This window comes from Pelodiscus sinensis, unplaced genomic scaffold (assembly GCF_049634645.1).
Source record: "Pelodiscus sinensis isolate JC-2024 unplaced genomic scaffold, ASM4963464v1 ctg43, whole genome shotgun sequence".
Classification (NCBI taxonomy): Eukaryota; Metazoa; Chordata; order Testudines; family Trionychidae; genus Pelodiscus; species Pelodiscus sinensis.
Window position 1 is genome coordinate 1,148,345 of NW_027465835.1, and position 19,912 is coordinate 1,168,256.

The window sequence follows — 19,912 nt, forward strand, 5'->3', positions numbered from 1 at the left end:
TTTCTTTTCCTTCCAGATGACCATGCACCCTACCATTAAATAATTCAAAATGTTCAAACCCACAGAATATAAAGCCAATATATGGATTACCTAGATAAGAAGGCTAAATCTCCTTCCAGCTCCTCCTCAAACTGTGGCTATCAATAGCAATACATAGTAATAAGTTGATGAAAGTCAAAGGCATCCATATGAGTAAAATCCTTCTGACATTAATAGAACTTGATGCAGATAGAAAGTAGGGATGCTTATCCACCAATGCTACTGGCTACATGCAGCCACACCCTCCCCTCCCCCACCCTGGCTCTGCAAGGACTTTTTTTTAACTGGGCTGGCCGACAGGCTGGCTCAGTCATGGGCTCATGCCAGGTCATGGCAGCAGCCCCTAACTGAAGGTCTGCATTTAGGGAACTGGGGAAGCTGGCTCAGTGTGTAGGACCCATACACTGCAAATGCTGCAGACCAGAGCCCTGTGGAAAAAGGCAAACCTTTGCTGGTTTTGTTGCATAAATTGCTAGTTTCGTCCCCTTGGAGGCTAGTCTGATTTACCCCAAGAAGAGAATCACACTTTCAGGCTGGGTCCAACTCAAGTTTATTGGTTGCAACCAAGGTACGGCTAAGGAACTCAATGTTCAAAGCAGAGCCGACCCCCAACATCTCATAGGCAGGGGTTCTTATAGGGTTAACATCCTTCCTGGTTTAGGTGCCTTAACATGATAAGTTACTTCATTTTTGACGTTTAGCATTCCTATAGGTCAGGTTAATTTTCCAAATGAGGTTAAATACAGTGCCTACTTGCTGACTTTGCAGTTACAGCTGTGTTATATTCATTCACTTTTGCTGAACAATGGGCGAGCCATACTTCCCTTTTTCCTTCCTGCTTGAGCCGATGACAAGTTTAAAGGATGTGGAATCTATCCATATCTCTACTTAACAGAAGACTGGTTTCACCTCCCCTCGTCTCCTTATTATAAAAGTTATTACTTTGACAGGCCTTGACCTTTGTCATGTCTTACTCCTATACAAATAGCAAATATATCTAAGCATTAGCAATGTATGTATATTGTACGTGCCCCTCATAGGGGAATCAATGGCTCCGGGGGATTTGACTTCCCTTTTACACATCAGTTTCACAAAGATTTAAAAAAAAATAATCACAGTAAGCTCACTATGTAACCATCTTCCCTGCCACTGCCACCCCAGAAATGGAGCACTTTAACAAATTGCTGTGGCGTTTGCTTCCCTGCCTGAAAGGCCTTGTAATGTAAATAAGGTCAGTGTCCTGCAACCACTAACCCTAGTAGTGCTTGTTACTTATGAGTCACTGAGGTACTCTGAAGAACCAAAAAACTACACTAGAAGCCACAGATCTGGCATCTGGCTTCAATGGTTTTCAATGCCTGTCCCCGAACAGATTGTCAAACATGATAGCAATCACTTGTCTGGAATCCAAGTGGTTTCCATGGAGTTTTAGATAATTGTTTAAGAACAGCCATCTCTCTTAGCCACAGTGAATCAACCACACCTATGTATTATCTTTTAAAAATGCCTTGAACACCACCACCACCCCCGTCAGTCTTATATGCAAAATGTAAGCTAACTTCTTAAACTGTAACTGGGTCAGTCCCACTCCTGGGTCCCAGACCCCTGTTCCACCCGCTATCCCACAGTTTAAGGGCCACAGTACAGCTGTGTCTAGACTGGCCAGTTTTTCCAGAAAATCAGCCGCTTTTCCAGAAAAACTTGCCAGCTGTCTACCTTGGCCGCTTGAATTTCCGCAAAAGCACTGACTTCCTACTGTAAGAAATCAGTGCTTCTTGCGCAAATACTATGCTGCTCCCATTCGAGCAAAAGTCCTTTTGCGCAAAAGGGCCAGTGTAGACAGCTCAGATTTGTTTTCCACAAAAAAGCCCCAATTGCAAAAATGGCAATCGGAGCTTTTTTGCAGAAAAACGCATCTAGATTGGCACGGACACTTTTCCACAAAGAGTGCTTTTGCAGAAAAGCATCCGTGCCAATCTAGACACGCTTTTCCGAAAATGCTTTTAACAGAAAACTTTTCCGTTAAAAGCATGTCCAGAAAATCATGCCAGTCTAGATGCAGCCTACAAGTCCCACTTGTTTTGCCAAGGGACAGAAGGACAAAAGGCAACAGGGTGTTGGGACTAATACCCCTGGCCAGTCAGGGCTCAGTAAACAATCCTCCTTAGCAAACCACCCACTGAAGCTTCAGGCCACTTGGGGGAATAAAGGCCCCAAACACTCCCTCTCAGAGCCCCTCACCTCTCCCTGTAGCCTTTAGCAGTGCTAGTGCTTCTGAACCTCCATGTGAGTGTCATTCCTCCATGCTCCTCTACCCTCCCCCACAGGGAAGGCTTTTAAAGAGGTTCCAAGGCAGCCTAAAGTCAGCACACCTGGCTCTTAATTGAGTTATAGCCATCCTGCCTCAGCTGCCCCTAATTAACCAGGGCAGAGGGCTGATGCTGGGGGGTTTCCCCTCCCCAGAGCTGCCTTCCTCCCCTTTTATCAAGCTCTCTAACCTGTCCTGTGACCTTGAGGAGGAGAGAGGAACCGCTCTTCCACTAAGTACAGTAGGCTGTTGGCCTAGGCTTGTTGTGCTTTTTCCTCCCCCTGCACCCCTCCCCTTTTTGGGAGGGGCACTACTGGGGTTGTGGCAGGTGGGCCCAGACTGCATTCTGGGCCAGGTCCCCTTTTCTCTCTGCCTGCTCTATCTGCAGGCAGCCTTTCCCCACCCCCACCCCTCAGCTGGCTGCAGGAGCTGCTGGGGATGGATAGGGGGACTTTTGCTGCCCTCACCCTGGTGGGGGGAGCAGGACCCCCCATTTTCCATCTCTTTGGGGACTGCCTGGCCCCTTTTTTTCCACAGTTGCAGGCCTGGACTTCACCGTTCCTGCAGTTGCTACTCCCTCTGGAGTGGAGGAGGTAAGGGGGCTGCTTTACAGCAACTCCTGGGGTTCTTAATTCCCCTCCACAAGTTTGGGGGGGGAGGGTGAGAGTTTGTGAGGGGCCTCTTGCCATCTGGGCCCCTAGGTGGCAGCTGGCGCAGCTTTTGTGGGGTGCTGGGACTAGGGGTGGTTCCCTCTGCTCCCTGCTGTCTCCCCTGCATTTCTGCTGCTGCTGCTGCTGCTCCCTCCCCAGCCTCAGGTGCTGCAGGGGCCATCTTCTTCCTTGGCCCCACTGCTTGCCTCCCTGCCCCTCCCTTGCTCTGGTGGGTCCTGCAGCAGGTACAGAGAGCCTGCCACTCAGGCGCCCGTGGGCACACTAGCTTCCTTCCCCCCCCTCCCCCCCCGGCCTGAAGTATCTTGCTGCCCTCCTGCTTTCTTGAGCAGGCCCCTTCGCACAGCCTGCATCCCCTCTCCTCTACCCGTGTGCCCATGCCCCCTCTGTCATCTCGTTCGGCGCCTGAGCCTCCCACTCTTCTTTAGTTACCCTCCCCCAAACACCTTTTACTTCCCACATGCCTTTCAATGATTCACCCTCTCACATTCCCAGTGCAGCCGGAGGAGCCGCTTTTGCCGTCCTGTGCTGGGAGCTGTATTCCTTACTCCTTCCCCTTTCCCCTTCCTGAATTGTCGCCCTCCACCCCACTTCCAGCCTAGCGGGGGGGAGCAGTGAACCTCCTTCCTCCCCTCCCTTTCCCTCCTTGTTCCCTCCCCTGGTGTTTTTGGTCCTCCCCTAATTGTTTGTTTGTTTGTCCTTCCCGCCTATAACCACAATGGAGGGGTTGTCCATCGACACCCCTGCCAGACCTTCCTCGCCCACCCCTAAAAACAAGAACCCCTCTGAGGCTGCCGGGGCCCCCGTCACTATGGTAGAGGGGGCGAAAATGGACGAGGACCCCGGGGCCTCGACCGCTTCTGCCGCGGCACCTCCGGTCACCTCTGAAGAACTTCCCCCTGAAGGGTAGGAAGGGCCGGGGGACCAAGAAGGGCAAGAGCCCCGCCCGGAAGGCAAAACCTCCTGAGGCGAGGGCTCACTCCCCGGCCGCGACCCATCTGCTGGCCGCGGCCCCCCCCTCCTTCCCGCTCCCCTGTTCCTTCCACCAGCTCTGGGGGCAACGGTGTCCCGGGCCCCAGGGCGTACGCCCAGGTAGCCGCCACCCTCCCACCTGCCGCCTCCCAAGCCGCCTCCCGGAATACCATCCCCGGCGGCCGCGGCCCCTTTCCCACCCTGACCAGGAGGCACGGGGTCCGTTGTCTCTTGGTGGCGGCCTCGCCCCACGTGGAGACCTACGTGCGGGCGTTGGCACGCGTGGTGGGGCCCGCGGCCGTGGTGGGGGCCCGCGGCCGTGGTGGCGGCCTCTAGGATGTTCGGGAAGGTGGTATTCTTCCTGGCGTCCAAGGCCGCCGCCCAGGAGGCGGTGGAAAGGGGTTTGGCGGTGGGGGGCGTCCACGTTCCCCTCGAGCCTTTGGAGGATCTGGGCGTACGGGTGGTTTTGTCCTCCGTTCCTCCCTTCCTCCCCAATGCCGCCCTATTGCCTTTCCTCTCCACCCTGGGGAGGCCTTTGTCAGTCCTGAGTCCCCTTCCTCTGGGCTGCAAAGATCCTACCCTCCGCCACGTCCTCTCCTTTCGCTGGCAGGTACAAATCCAACTACTGCCGGCGGGACGTGGCGGAGAAGCCCTCGAAGGGTCATTTCTCTGGTGCCCCATCAAGGGGCCTGGTACCGGGTATACTACACCATGGGGGAGGCCCGGTGTTTTCTCTGTCAGGCGATGGGGCACGTCCGAAGGGACTGTCCCCTGGCCCGGTTTGGAGAGGCACCCGGGACCCCCGACGCCCGGGAGGGCACCGGCCCTACTATCGCCGGTGGCCCTGACGGTCCGAATCCTGGGGTCGCCCCTCCTCCAACCGTGACCGTCGTCAATCCCGCTCGGGTTCTGCAGGGCCCAGACGAGCTGTGCGGGTGCTGTTGCTGCCACCGCCAAAAGCAGGCAAGGCCGGGCCCGCGGAGGAGAGGGCGGCGGGGGTCAGTGACGGACTCTGGCAGGACCTACCTCAGGGTGAGGCATCCCTTTCCCCTACTGCCCAGCCCTCATCTACCCTTGCCCTCCTACCAGCGCCCTTGTCCCCTGGCTCTTCCTCCAATCAGGGCCAGCCCCCTTCTTCAAGGGATGGGAGCTTACAACAGGGAGGCGCCGAAAGCATGCTCGGCATTCCACCCCGCCCACTGAGGAGGAGGACAACCTCCCTGCACCTATGGGGATGGACGCTGAAACCGTCCCACCCTCTGAGCCCTCGAACGAAACACAGCACAGCGAAGCGGTTGAGGTGACCGCGGCGGTTGCGGGAGAGGTGAACACCTCCCTCCCGGGGGTCCCTGCAAGAGGGGGCATCTGTGGAGGATGCTCCCACTGTTCCCACCTCCGCTGAGGGGGGCGGCCGCTGACCTTGCCACCGACAAAGATCACCATCTGGTGGCGGGCAGCAGGCTCGCCTTCCTCTCTCAGGAGGTGGAGGCTTTGGGGCTGACCCCGGTTGCCTCAGAGGGGGATCATCAGGTCCTGGAAGGACAACAACAGACCTCTCCTTCCCTTTCCGACTCGCTGCTATCTCTTCTCCCTGCCTCTGAGTTGCCCCAGGGTGCGACCGTCTGCCCGGCCATCGGCAGTGTTTTGGCCGCAGCCGCCAAAACCCTTGAGGCTCTTGGCGGAAGGGAGGTCCCGTTAATATCCGTCACCCCCGGTGCTGAGGCCTCTGGTGCTGCACTCTCTGTGGCACTGGAGCCCAACACTGGGGAGAGTACCACTACCCCTACCGTTGCCACCGATTCTCTGCCCTGCAAGGAGGCACCGCATCCCGATGCCTCCTTCGCTGAGGCTTCTCGCCCACCTCCTTCTCCTGATCCCTGTTCCACCCCCCTCCCAACTGAGCTTCCCGCCCCTCTTCCTCCTCCCCCCCCATCCTTGTCTCTTCCCCAATCCTCCACCGCTTCTTCCCCCTACCCCTCTTCCTCGTCTCCCTCCCTTTCCTGATCCCCTGCCTGAACTCTTCTCTTCCCCTTACTCTGTTACTGCCCGCCCCTGGGGTTGCCACGTTTACTCTAGACGTTGGCCCCCGGGAGGCGGTCTTCGTTTCTCCTGCTCCCAGCACGTCTGGGACCGGTCTCCCTCCCTGCTGGGAGGACAGTGGCGGACCTCAGACAGCCCGCAACCTGGTGTCGATGGGTCACGGGACTCAGGGAGAGGTCTGGCCCCAAGGCATTGGAGGGCCCGAGGCCCCGATGCCAGATGCACTGAAGGGCGAGATGCGTGATTTCTTGGGAAGACATCCGAGGCTCAAGAACAAAGTCGCTCTCACCCTTCAGCGCTGGGGAGATTTTCATCTCATCCTACAAATAGTAAGGGCCCTCCTAGGGGAGGGTAAAGGGACCGGGCGGCGGGAGGCCACGGCTTACCAGTGGGTCCGCAGCTTCCGTGACGCCCTTCTTACCTTTGGGCACGGTCACGGTTTGCTGCGAGGCCCAACGGGGGCCGCTGGCACTCCCGCCAAGAAGGATCTTCCCCAGCCCTCTCGATGCTGGCGCTCATCATTGCCACTCTAAACACCAGGGGCTGCAGGTGTCAGGTACTCTCCTTCCTTCGGAAGGGGAGGTACTCTGTCGTATTCCTCCAGGAGACCCACGCGGCTCTGGCTGCAGAGGCTAGCTGGCAGCTGGAGTGGGGGGACAGGGTTTATTTCAGCCACCTGTTTGGCCCGTCAAGCCGGGGTGGCTACCCTGTTCTCCCCAAACTTGCAGCCCGAGGTGCTGGGGACCGCCGAGGTCGTGCAGGGTCGCCTGCTACATCTCCGGGTTCGGATAGAGGGGCTGATATTAAATCTTGTCAACATCTACGCCCCGTCATCCGTCTCGGAGAGGCTCCGCTTCTATCAGCGGGCGTCTGCCTTCCTCTGCTCTTTGGATCCTGACGAGTGCCTGGTTCTGGGCGGGGACTTCAATTGCACCCTCGAGGACCGGGACCGTACGGGGCCCGAGCAGTGCCCGGCCGCCGCGGACGTCCTCAGGGAGATAATAGACCATCACTCCCTGGTGGACGTCTGGCGTGACCTCCACCTGGGTGAGGAAATGGTTTTTACCTACGTCCAGGTGGTGGGTCATCGGTCTTTTCAATCCCGGTTGGACCGCATTTATCGGTCTCGCCATCATCTCTTCCGGGCCCACTCCTCTGGCATTAGGCCGGCCCCGTTCTCGGACCACCATTTAGTGGCCGTGAAGGCCTCTCTTTCTTCGGAGAGGCTGGGGCTGGCCCACTGGCACTTCAATAACAGCCTGCTGGAGGATGCGGGCTTCGTGGCGTCCTTCCGGGAGTTCTGGCAGGCCTGGCGGGGGCAGCGGCCCGCCTTTCCCTCGGCGCGGTGCTGGTGGGACGTGGGGAAGGTGCGCGCCCGGCTCTTCTGCCGGGACTACACCCGGGGGGGACAGCTGGCGCAGGGATGCGGCCATAGAGCAGTTGGAGCGGGAGGTTTTAGATCTAGAGAGGCGGCTTGCCACCGGCTCTGAGGATCCGCCCCTCTGCGGAGCGTACCGGGAGAAGCGGGAGGAACTCCGGGCCCTCGAGGACCTTCGAGTCTGGGGTGCCTTTGTTCGTTCTCATATCCATCTCCTTCGGGAGATGGATCGAGGTTTCCCGCTTCTTCTATGCCCTGGAGAAAGAGGGGGGCTAAAAGACACATCGCCTGCCTTCTGGCAGAGGACGGCACCCCCCTCACGGATCCGGTGGAGATGCGCGAGAGGGCTCGTGCCTTCTACGCCTCTCTCTTCTCCCCGGATCCGACCGACGCCGACGCCCGCAGGGTTCTCTGGAACGAACCCCCGACGGTCAGCGCGGGCGACTGGGACCGGCTAGAGCTGCCTCTCTCCCTGGCCGAGTTCTCGGAAGCCCTCCGTCTCATGCCCACCAATAAAATCCTCCGGGCATGGACGGGCTGACCGTGGAGTTCTACCGCGGTGTTCTGGGACGTCCTCGGCCCGGACCTTACCAAGGTCTGGGCCGAGTCCTTGGAGAGCGGGGTCCTCCCTTTATCGTGCAGGCGAGCCGTGCTTGCCTTGCTGCCCAAGAAGGGGGACCTCCGCGATCTGAGGAACTGGCGTCCCGTCTCGCTCCTCAGCACGGACTATAAAATCATTGCCAAAGCCATCTCCCTAAGGCTGAAGTCCGTGCTGGCGGACGTGGTCCATCCAAACCAGACCTACACCATCCTGGGCCGAACCATCTTCGACAACCTCTTTCTGGTCCGGGATCTCTTAGAGCTCGGGTGTAGGGACGGTCTGTCGTTCGCCCTCCTGTCCTTGGATCAGGAGAAGGCGTGTCGACCCGGATGGACCACGGGTACCTCCTGGGCACCCTGCGAGCCTTCGGCTTCAGGCCCCATTTTGTGGGGTTTCTCCAGGTGCTGTACGCCTCCGCAGAGTGCTTGGTCAAGCTCAACTGGACCCTGACCGCACCGGTCAGCTTCGGGCGGGGAGTATGTCAAGGCTGTCCGCTGTCGGGCCAGCTCTACGCTCTGGCCATGGAGCCCTTCCTCCGTCTCCTTCGCAAGAGGTTAACGGGGTTGGTGCTCCGTGAGCCGGAGACGAGGCTGGTCCTGTCGGCGTATGCCGACGACGTGCTCCTTGTGGTCCAGGACCCGGGAGACCTGGCGAGGGTGGAGGCTTGCCAAGCTGTTTACTCAGCGGCCTCCTCCGCCCGGGTCAACTGGGTCAAGAGCTCTGGCCTGGTGGTTGGGGCCGGGTGGCAGGCGGGCTCCCTCCCACCCGCGCTTCAAGCCATCAGGTGGAGCGAGGGTCTGCTGCTCTGTCTCAGCGTTTTTCTCTCTGCCACGCATCCCTCTCCACCAGAGAACTGGCAAGGTTTAGAGGCCAAGGTGGTTCGGCGGTTGCAGAGATGGACGGATTGTTCTGGTGCCTCTCCCTGCGTGGGAGGGCACTAGTACTTAACCAATTGGTCCTGTCCATGCTCTGGCACCGTCTCAGCACCCTGGTCCTGACCCCGGGTTTCCTGGCCCCTATCCAGCAGCTGATGCTGCGGTTCTTCTGGCCAGGACTGCATTGGGTCCCTGCAGGGGTTCTCCATCTCCCCCTGGAGGAGGGAGGGCAGGGCCTGACGTGTTTGCGCACGCGGGTTCACGTCCTCCGCCTCCGGGCCCTGCAGAGACTCCTACTTGATGCAGGTAGTCCTGCGTGGAGCACGTTTGCGCACGCCTTCCTTCGCCGCTTCCGAGGGCTCCGATATGACTGGCAGCTCTTTTATTTGAGAGGTCTTCCGCGAGACCTCTCCGGGCTGCCGGCCTTCTACCAGGACCTCCTCCGCACCTGGAAGCTGCTTGCAGCGACCAGGTCCTTGGGAGCCACCTTGGGAGCAGACCTCCTCGCGGAGCCCCTGCTACACAACCCCCATCTACGTGTGCAGGCGGCGGAGTGTCCCTCGGTGCACCGGAGGTTGGTCCTGGCAGAAACCACCAGAGTCAGAGACCTCCTGGACTACGACTGGGGAGACTGGGTGGATCCTTGGGCGCTTGCCCAGCGCATGGGGCTCTCCACCCTACGTACTCCCCAGTGCGCACTTCAGGAGGTGAAGGACGCTTTGCCGCCCACTGCTCCGGTTTACCTCGACAAGGTCCTGTGAGAGGGTGCACCCCGCCCACCCCCTCACCCCCAGCCCTCCCGAACACTCCATCGGCCCCAAGCCCTGTGTACCTTCCCGACTGCCTCCCCCTCGTCATCTTAGCCGGCTGCACGCGATGCAACCGATCCCCTTCTGAACCGTGCCAAAGAGTCACCTGTACACGCTCGTGCTTCACACGCTCCACTTCCCCACCCTCGTGTCCCGCCCAGACACCAAGTGGCGGGACCTCCTACCACCAATGGAGGGTGGGGAGCCCCGGTGGGCCAGCCTCTATTCGACCTTGGTTCCACGGCCCACCGGGGACATCTGCTGGAGAATCCTGCATGGCGCGGTGAGCACGGGCATGTACTTGGCGGGGTTCAACCCCACCCCCGACACGTGCCTCTTCTGTGGCGTGAGGGAGACGCTGGCGCACATTTACATTGAGTGCGCCAGGCTACAACCCCTCTTTTGGCTCCTCCAGAACCTCCTCTTGCGGTTCTGGCTGCACTTTTCCCCCCCCACTTGTTAATTTACGCACATCCCATCCGTGGCCCCACAAAGTCGCGGGACCTCCTGGTCAACCTCCTCCTAGCGATGGCCAAATGGGCAATCTATAAAACCAGGGAGAGGAGGTTGGCCGGGGGAGGGGCCTGCGACTGTGGGGCCTATTTCCATTCCTGCATCCGCTCACGTATCCGGGCAGAGTTCCAATGGGCAGCGTCCACTGGCTCTCTTGAGACCTTCAGGGGGCAGTGGGTGCTGTCCGGGGTTCTCTGCTCGGTATCCCCATCCGGTTCCCTCGTTTTAACCCTTTGACCCTCACACCTGTCCCTGTTTTCTCATTATTTGTCCCCAGTAATTATTTGGTTTTTCTGGGTTCTGTGGACCCTCCCCGCAGGCTGGGTGGAGGTCCTTTTAGATGTGTGCGGGCTAACGCTAACCCGCCTCCTGGACACCAAATAGTTGAGTTTGAGAGGGGAACCACTCTTCCACTGAGTACAGCAGGCTGCAGGTCAGGGCTTGTGCTTTTTTTCCTCCTGCACCCCTCCCCCTCTTTTTTTTTTTTTTTTTTTTTTTTTTTTTAAAGGAGTGTGTAGGGAGTTACTGAGGTTGTGGTAGGTGGGCCCTGGCTGCGTTCTGGGCCAGGTCCCCTTTCTCTCTGTCTGCAGGCAGCTTCCTTCCACACACCTGCCTCCCCCCTCAGCTGGCTGCAGGAGCTGCTGGGGGTGTGGTAGTGGATGGGGGGTCTCTGCTGCCCTCACCCTGGGGGGGAGGACCCCCATTTTCCATCTTTTTGGGGACTGCCTGGCCCCTTTCTTCACTGCTGCAGGCCTGGATCTCGCCATTCCAGTGACTGCTACTCCCTCTGGAGTGGAGGAGGTAAGGGGGCTGCTGTAGAGCAGCTCCTGGGGCTCTTCCTTCCCCTCCACAAGTTTGTGTGGGGTGGGGAGTGTTTGTGAAGCGCTGTCTACCAGCTGGGTTGTAACGACAGAAAAAGCTCCCTCTCCGACTTCCCCACTTTTGGTGCACTAAGCATACACAGTAGCCTTGGCTGTTGCTACTGCCCTCTCTCTGCCCTTACTACTTCTTACGATTTGCTGCCCCCATTACCACCGGCTCCACGCCATCCTGGGCCAGCCAGCCCCACAAGCCCCGGACGTCCCCATTGACAGCAGTGTGCACCGCCCCCACCCCACCCCCCAGTCACCAGGACCACCGAGTCGGGGAAAGGACACAGCAGCGGAGGATGAGGCCGGCACTGCCACCCAGCAGGCCCCCTCCAGCAGCCCCGATATCTCCTGTGCATCCTCTGAGGCCGGGGGAAGGATCCACCAATGAGTCTTGCACTTTGCACTCACTAGGGCGGGGGGCAGAGGGGAGGAGCCAGGCGCCCGGAGGGGGGAGGGTCGAGCATGTCACTCAGGCCACGTGAGCTGCACGCTGTGTAGCATTAGGCAGGAAGCAGCACGTGCAACCACGTGCAGCCTGGTGACCGAGTGGCACGTGGCCGCGGCAGGCAGCTGCAGGGCACGCCTGGGACCGTGCTGCTCACACACATCCGGCGGGACCAGGGGGAAGGGTGGATGCCGGCTGGAACCAGCCAGGGCCCCAGGGACTCAGCCCAGAGCCCGCCCCTCCGCAAGGGTGCAGCACGCAGAACGGCACACTGCCCCATGCCTGGCTGTGAGGCACAGCCAGCTGCTCCTGGGAAAACCGCAGCATCACAGCCCTGGGAGCGTGGGCCCCACTGAGCCCCTCGCCTGCTCCCGGTGCCTTGGCTGGCCCCCCGAGGGAAGTCCCCACTGCGGCCACACATGTCCCTGGGCTACGTGTGTGAGGGCTAGCGGGAGAGGGAGGGGGGAAGCGCTCGGGCTGCAAGGATGGGACCCCCCCCCCAGTCACTCTCCTGGTTCCGTCCAGGAGATATCCCACGCAAGGGGATCTGAGAGCCCAGACCACCTCTGCCAGACGTGCTCCCAGGCACTGTGTGGGGATGCATCTCGCTCCCTGTCAAACACCAGTGATTAGCCCAAAGCCTCACAGCCTCCACCGGTAGGGAGTTCCACAGGTTAACGCAACACAAGCGCCCTCCTGCCCTCCACGGGGCCAGGACACAGACCGGTGGTTACAATACATGGAGGAGGACCCTACTCCAGGGGCGGTCCTCCTTGCAAACATACAACACGGGGGGCACTGAGTGGGCCCAAGCCACACTACTGTGGTGTCACCTGGGCTCAGGGGTGGAGGGCATGAGGTGTGGGGACAGTGGCCGGCCTGCCTGACTGACCCACCCTTTCTTCTCTTCCCTGCAGCGGGACCAAGCACAAGCCGGGGACCCTCCAGTCCGGCAGCAGCGGCACCCCCGGCCACCCAACCACGGAGGCAGCGGCTCCGCCACCGTGACCAGCTCCTCTGGCACCATGTGCAGGCCGTCGAGCACATCGAGGCTGCGATTAGGCAACGCGTCGAGGGGGACCTGCAGTGGCGCCAGGAGGCCTGGGGCGCCTTCCAGGCCCAGTGCGTCCGCATGGCGGATTCGATCGCCACCCTCAGCGCCCACATTGGCCATGCCATCCATTATGGCATGGCCTTGCCCCATGCCCCTGCCATCCCTCCCCTAGCACTGCCCATGCCCCTCCTGCAATGGCCCCCCCGCCCCTCCCCCTCCTGCCCACCTCCCCGTGCAGCCTGCCCCGATGTGGCCTGCCTCCCATGTGCAGGTCTGCCCCCGCAGGAGCGGTCGCAGGGGCCACCCCTCCCAGGACTAGTCCCTCCCCTTCCCAGTTGAAGGTCTCCTCCCCCTCCCCCTTCCCCTTGTAAATAAAAACATACAAGTTTTTCAGTTGAAAACAAAACTATGTTGTTTGTGTTATTCGAGGTAAATTAAATAATTGATTTGAGATGCCCATTAGCCAACTAAATTTAAGAAGATTACGAAATGCGGACACCAAATACTGTATCTATCACCGGTCGTTCCTTTAATTGGCAATTGGTTTGTGGCGCATAAATAAATACTGACACTGTAAGTAAAATTTAAACCACAAGACTATATCAACATAGATAACAAACAAGCAAGAAAGGTTAAAACACGAACACAAAGAATATTTACGTAGTCTAGACGCAGGGACAATTGTAGTGTTGCTGGCGACCTCAATCCTTTGGTCCTTCCGGGCCTCGGGAGAGGAACAGCCAGGAGTCCCTCGATGGAAGACGACACCAAAGCTGGCGACCTCAAGTCTTTGGTCCTTCCGGGCCTCAGACGAGGAACTGCCAGGAGATCCCTCGAAGACGACTGGGATCGGGTACGCTGACTCGAGCCTTCCGCACGAACCACGAATCCTCTTCCTGTTGTTCGGGACAGCTTGGACAGGCGATGGTGGCCTAAACCCTAGCCTAAACTAGAAGAGAAACCCTAGCTATGTCCGACACACCCGACGAACAGTCACGATGACGGCCGATGTGCTTGGAACTGACACTGCCTGACGAACAGTCACAACGGCGAAAGGTAATTTAACTAAACCTAACTCTGGACCCAATTTAAATTGGTAGGTGTAAGCCTTCCGCTTGACCTGACCTGACAGACAAGACTACCAGGAGTCTTCTTACCCAACAAATATAACCAAGGTTGGTTTGTTCAATGCAGTAAATTTACAATTGGGAGGTAAGGGGAGGGGAGGGGAGGGGGAAGGGGAGGGGATGGGAGGGAGTTGTATGGGGAGACCAAGGCGACCCTACTATGAGGCCTGTGTGAACATGCCCGTCAGGGCCTCTCGGATGCGCACCCCATCCTGGTGTGCCTGGCGGATGGCAGCTGTGTGGTGCTGTTCATAGGCCTGGCCCTCGGCTGCCATCCATGCGGGGAGGAAGGCCTCCCCACTCCGCTCCACAATGTTGTGGAGCACACAGCATGCGGCCAGTACCTCCGTTGCATTCCGCTCACCCATCTCGAGACGGGTGAGTAAACAACGGAAGCGGGCCTTTAAGCAGCCGAAGGCGCACTCCACTTGATTTCGGGCCCGGTTGAGGCGGTCGTTGAACCGGGCCCGGTTCTGGTCCGGCCGCCCCGTGTAGGGCCGCATTAGCCAGGGCAGCAGGGGGTAGGCCGCGTCCCCGATGACGCAGATGGGCATAGGCACATCCCCGACAGTCAACTCCCGCCGGGGGAAGTAGGTGCCCGCCTCCAGCCTGCGAAACAGTCTGGAGTTGTGGAGGATGCGGGCGTCGTGTGCCCTGCCGGACCAGCCCACATAGATGTCCAGGAAGCGGCCCCGGTGGTCCACGAGAGCCTGGAGAACAATAGAGCAGTACCCCTTCCTGTTTGTGAAATGGGCCGCTCGATGCTCCGGGGCCCGAACGGGGATGTGGGTTGCATCCAGGGATCCCCCGCAGTTGGGGAACCCGAGGGCAGCAAAGCCGGCCAGCGTAGTGTCCACGTCACGCAGGCGGATGACTCTCGGTAGCAGGACGTCGTTGCTGGCATGGACGACCTGCAGAAGGGTGCAGAGAAACACAGGGGAACACATCACATAAGGCAGGGTGAGTGTGCGCTCCCTTGCACAGGCCTGCTGGGGGGGGGGGGGGCGAGGGGGCCGTGGTGTGTGTGTGCGCATGTGTGTGTGCACGTGAGGACAGAGGGAATCACGGGGGGGGGGGGCAAGGGACGGCCCAAACCCCGGGTGACCCAGCCTGGAGTCTTGCCTGCCCCTGGGCATGGAGTGCAGCACCCCCCCCCCCCACTCCCCCCGGGACTTACCTGCATGACAACGGCACCGACGGTGGATCTGCCCACCCCGAACTGTTGTGCCACCGATCGGTAGCTGTCCGGGGTGGCCAGCTTCCAGACTGCGATGGCGACCCTCTTGTCGAGGGGGATGGGTGCCCGCAGCCGGGGGGTGGCTCTCTGGAGCGCAGGGGTGAGCCAGGCACACAGCTCCAGGAACGTCCGCTTTCGCATGAGGAAATTCCGGAGCCATTGCTGGTCGCCCCATTGCCCCAGGACCAGCCGGTCCCACCAGTCGGTGCTGGTGTCCAGTCTCCACAGTGGCCTCTCCACGCTGGGGTGGGGATGCCACAGGGACGCCATGGCCTCCCTGGTGAGGGAGTCCAAAGCAACCTGCGCCTCAAGGTCCTGAACACGAGGGCACCAGCCTGGAGCAGCAGCTGCAGGCACTCGAAAATGGCCGGCAGGGGCCAGAGCAGGCACATGGCCACCCCTGGCTCCATGGCGGACAAAACAAGGCACAAGAAACCAAAACCAGGCAAAAGCACTAGGGGGCAAAAGGCAGTGGTGTCCAAAAGGCACAGGGCAACCACCAAAACTGCTAGGGCTGTCAGTCCCTGCCAGAGGTCCTAACACACGCAGCAGGAGACAAACGGCTCTCCAGAGAGATCCCTTTAAGCACGTGTCTGAACGGAGCTCCAGCCCCGCCCCCGGAAAGGGCTGGTGGCCTTTTGCCCTCTGCAAAATGGTTCTGGGCTTCTGCTTTTGCACAAAAGCATCCCACCAATGTAGACGCACTTTTGCACAAATACTTAACAGAAAAACTTTTCCATTAAAAGTATTTGCGCAAAATCATGCCAGTCCAGACATAGCCTATGTGTATTATATTGTGTCATCTTACATCTGTCCCAAGGGCAAAAATCTTTTGCAACAATGGAGGTTTGGGCTGATGAACAGTGGCTGCAGAACTTTTGGATGCTCAGGTCCACATCTGTGTGCAAAAAACTCACCAAAATAAAAGCTACACTGACAATGGAGAAGCAAATATACATTGCACTATGGGGACCTGCAACACCAGATTCTTATTGCTCAATCAGAGGTCTCTCTACTAAACCAAGGTGGTATGGATTTCTTTAATGTAAGTAGTGAGAACGTATTGTTAAAGATCACTTCATATTCAATGCTCTGTTAATACCTCTGCAGTCACAGAACAACAAAGTACTGTAGTATTACTGGGTTTAAGGCTGTTGTCTTACAACTTTCTTAAGTTTCCATATATAAGGGGACTGTAGTCCCCTTACTAAAACTCAGTGGGGGGTGTTTTGGTTGGCTAGCTCCCAGTACCAGAAGAAAGGGGATGGGTCGATGGGAAATCAGGACCCTGAGACTGACAGTCCCCTGGAACAATGGGGAGAGGCCAATGCTCTAGGTCAGCCAGATTGACAGGATGGTCAAGCTAATCAGGAAGTGAGGAGGCCAGGGGGTTCCTGTCCTCCGTGTGAGCTGGAATTGCCTGGGACAGTGGATTGCTGTTGAATTGTATTTGCTTTGAACTGTATGTAGTGATCAGTGGGTCAGGGAAGCATCCAGTACAGAGAGAGTACCCCAGAGTGGGGACACCCTAGCCCCTGCCCTAAGGGACCACAACAAGGTTGGGGGTTGAGCCCCCCCAGGAATCCTGGGCCCAGCCTTGTTGGGGGTATGAGGACTCTGCCACAAGGGAGAGTGGAAGGGGAGTCCTCTAGGTCAGGCAGTGCTCTGGGTAAAGGAAGTGGGAGCAAGGACTTAGATCCTTTCGCTAACCCACTTCACCGGGGTAGTGCATAAGCCAGGAAAGTTCCCCACAATAGTGGGACCATTCCCCCACTTACACATAGCAATATTTCTGAGTAAGGCTAAGTTTTCATGGACTCATAGAATATTAGGGTTGGAAGAGACCTCAGGAGGTCTTCTAGTCCAACCCCCTGATCAAAGCAGGACCAACACAAACTAAATTGTCCCAGCCCCCTTGGGGTTTGTCAAGCCGGGTCTTAAAAACCTTTAAGAGTGGAGATTCCACCACCTCCCTAGGTGACCCATTCCAGTGCTTCCCCACCCTCCTAGTGGGACAGTGTTTCCTAATATCCAACCTAGACCTCTCCCACTGCAACTTGAGCCCATTGCTCCTTGTTCTGCATCTGCCACCACCGAGAACAGCCTCTCTCCATCCTCTTTGGAACTCCCCCCCCCCCCCCCCCCCCCTTCAAGTAGTTGACTCATATCCAGTTCCTCTCCCATTGTAACCCCCAGGTCCTTTTCTGCAGAACTGCTACTTAGCCATTCAGTCCCCAGCCTGTACCAATACTTGGGATTCTTCCGTCCCAAGTGCAGGACTCTACACTTGACCTTGTTGGACCTCATCAGATTTCTTTTGGCCCAATTCTCTAATCTGTCCAGGTAACTCTGGATCCTATCCCTGCCCTCCAATGTATCTACCTCTCCCCCCAGCTTAGTGTCATCCGCAAACTTGCTGAGGGTGCAATCCATCCCCTCATCCAGGTCATTAATTTTGTCACAGCTATTTATGTTAAAAGTCAGGGACAGGTCACAGGCAATTCAGAAAAATTCATGGAAGCATGTGACCTGTCCTGACATTATAAATATTTGACAAAAATGTGAGGCACTGTGCAGCTGGTTCTGGGGCCCCCACCACTGTTGGGTGCGTGGAGGTTGGAGGTCCAAGGTCCCCCTCCACCCATTTCTGGCAGGTCCCCCTTGCCACTCTGCCCCCCAGCCCCAGTGTCAAGGGGCTCTCCAGTCTTGACTCACGAAGGCCCCCTCCCCCAGCATCTGCTTTAACCAAAACTTATCAGAAGAATTCTAGTTATCAAGTGGGTTACTAGCAGAATGGTTGTGGCATGAAAGTGGGTTCTGTGCTGAAACTGCTGAATCTGGGGGCATGTGAGGGTTGCCCTGGGGAGCCTGGGTGCAGGATAGCTCCATTGGGAGAGAAAAGTGACAGAAGGGAAAAGTAGAGCTCTAAGAACATAAGTGACACAAGTAGTACATTAATAGAATTATCAACCCTCCCACCCCCCAGAGAAGTGACCCCAGTAACTGAGCATACCCCAAGTACTGGGCAAATCTGGTAACAGTACCCAAATACTAAGGGTCTTCCTGGCTAAGTGCATGAATAATCAAGAATTTTTACCAAAACTGTATAGTGTGGAGGCAGGAAAAGGGAATAAGGGAATTTGTGAGCAGCCATCTTGGTCTTGTTAACAAGAGAGCAAGAGTCAGGCTAAGTCTGTGGCCTGACAACGCGAGATCTGTAATTAGACGCTGCCTTCGCCTCTCGCCTCCATACGGAGATAAGGGTAGAACGCTGACTCTGGCAGGGACCTTGAGATAAGGAGCATCTGGGTGGAACTAAATAACTGTTAGCCATTGGTGTTTGCAATGGGAAGGAGACTAATTGTTATTGTTATTATATCTAATGGACAGTATAGAAACTGCTTCATAATTGCTTGTATTCGAAGATCTGCCTCGGTGAGGGGGGGGGGGGGGGGGCGACTTCCCCCCTGTCCGAACCAGTTTTTCCCTTGCTGCAGCTCGTAATAAAACTGCCTCTGGCTACTTGTTGCTTACAAACTCAGAGTGAGGACAATGTTTTCTTCCACAATTTGGTGCCGTGACTCGGATGGCAACACCCGATTGAAGACAGCGACAGTGGCTGCAGACCGTCCCCCTTCACCCACATGGCGCCAAACGAGAGGTAAGAGACCTTTTGAAATCTCAACTGGGGTGTGGAGGAGGACTGCCTGTGGGGTCGTCTGCTTCTTGTGGGCTCACGCCATCCGAACTTCTTGAATCTGCAACAAGGTCACACGCAAAACGGTTCCGGGGAGGTTGTTTTGTTATCCCCGGGTTGGCCTAAGTTTACGCAGTGCTGGGAACTGCTGTGGTATTGGTGGTGCCGCCCCGGGTACGGGAAGAAGGTTGTATTGCGTCCGGACATAAGGTTTATGCAGTGCTGGGAACTGCTGTAGTTCTGGGGGGAAACGTGTTGTTTGCCGCCCCTGGGGGGAACAGTGTTGTTTGCCACCCCAAATATGGACAAGGTCCATAATGAGAGATGCATCTAAAAGTGGGAACATTTCTGTGTGAAAAGCATGCTGAGTGTGAATGTAACGAGTGGAGTGTGAATGCCGCTGCCCAGGTCTGAGACAAGCTGATTCCAGCCGCACCAGGGCTCTCCCACAAGGGAGTTCTGAACGCAAGGGGGGGGGGGTCAGCCGAACCTCGAGACCGAGCGGATATGTGAGGGAGTGACGACTCCCCTTATTTCATGAGCTGCTGATAAGGTCTGACACTCTAGACCCAGCAGACCCCTTCTTCGGAGTGTGTAGATTTAGTTTCCTATAAGCCACTGAACAGACGGGGAGTGGACAGGATGCTCCCCTGAATGACTAAAATGGATGGGGATCAGTCTAAGCATACCCCCCAGACTGCTGAAAGGCACCCCTGCGTACTACATGTACGTGCATCATGGTCCAAGAACCTGTAAGCATTTGACAGATTGACAGAGAAAGAAATTAAAGCCCTGAGGGATGAGATTGAAGCTCAAAAAAGCAAAAATCTGCCCTGCAGTGAGAAATGTAACTTACACGCAAGTGCACAGCCTCTCCCAAGCTTAGGGGGGAATTTGGCCCAACATTACCTCCACTCCTCTCTATGCCCAGCCCTATATGGGCCCTTACCACACATTACTGAAGATAGAGAGGAGGCACAGAAGATAATTGAAAGGTGTCAGATCTTCCCTCTAGAAGAACGGGCTCTAGTTACAAATCTGTCCAATCCAAAGCAAAACACTGAGTTTTGGAATAGACTTAACAGCTTGTGGGAAGTATTCCTCCAAATTCTCAAGGAAGGAATGCCTGCCGACCATCAAGCCATATTGGCCCTAGGCATTTTGGTTGGAAACATATACACGGAACACAACGCAGGAGTAGGAAAGGGCTGCCAAGCAACTTTAGGAGATTCTCAAGCCCTTGTTAGCGAATAGATAACTACAGCTTCTCTGGCTGG

General features: G+C 57.3%; 1 long non-coding RNA gene across 2 annotated transcripts in view; it reads left to right on the forward strand.

Annotated features, from left to right (window-relative positions):
- LOC142823550 (uncharacterized) overlaps positions 1-19,912 on the forward strand; it is a 227,144-nt gene that overhangs the window by 201,059 nt on the left and 6,173 nt on the right. The window contains exon 1 of one of the 2 annotated variants that reach the window (XR_012898735.1): positions 18,404-18,599. The exons of the other annotated variant lie outside the window; for it this stretch is intronic. This is a non-coding gene — a long non-coding RNA (uncharacterized LOC142823550). Of the gene's footprint in view, positions 1-18,403; positions 18,600-19,912 lie in introns of those variants that run through there. 2 annotated transcript variants of the gene reach the window in all.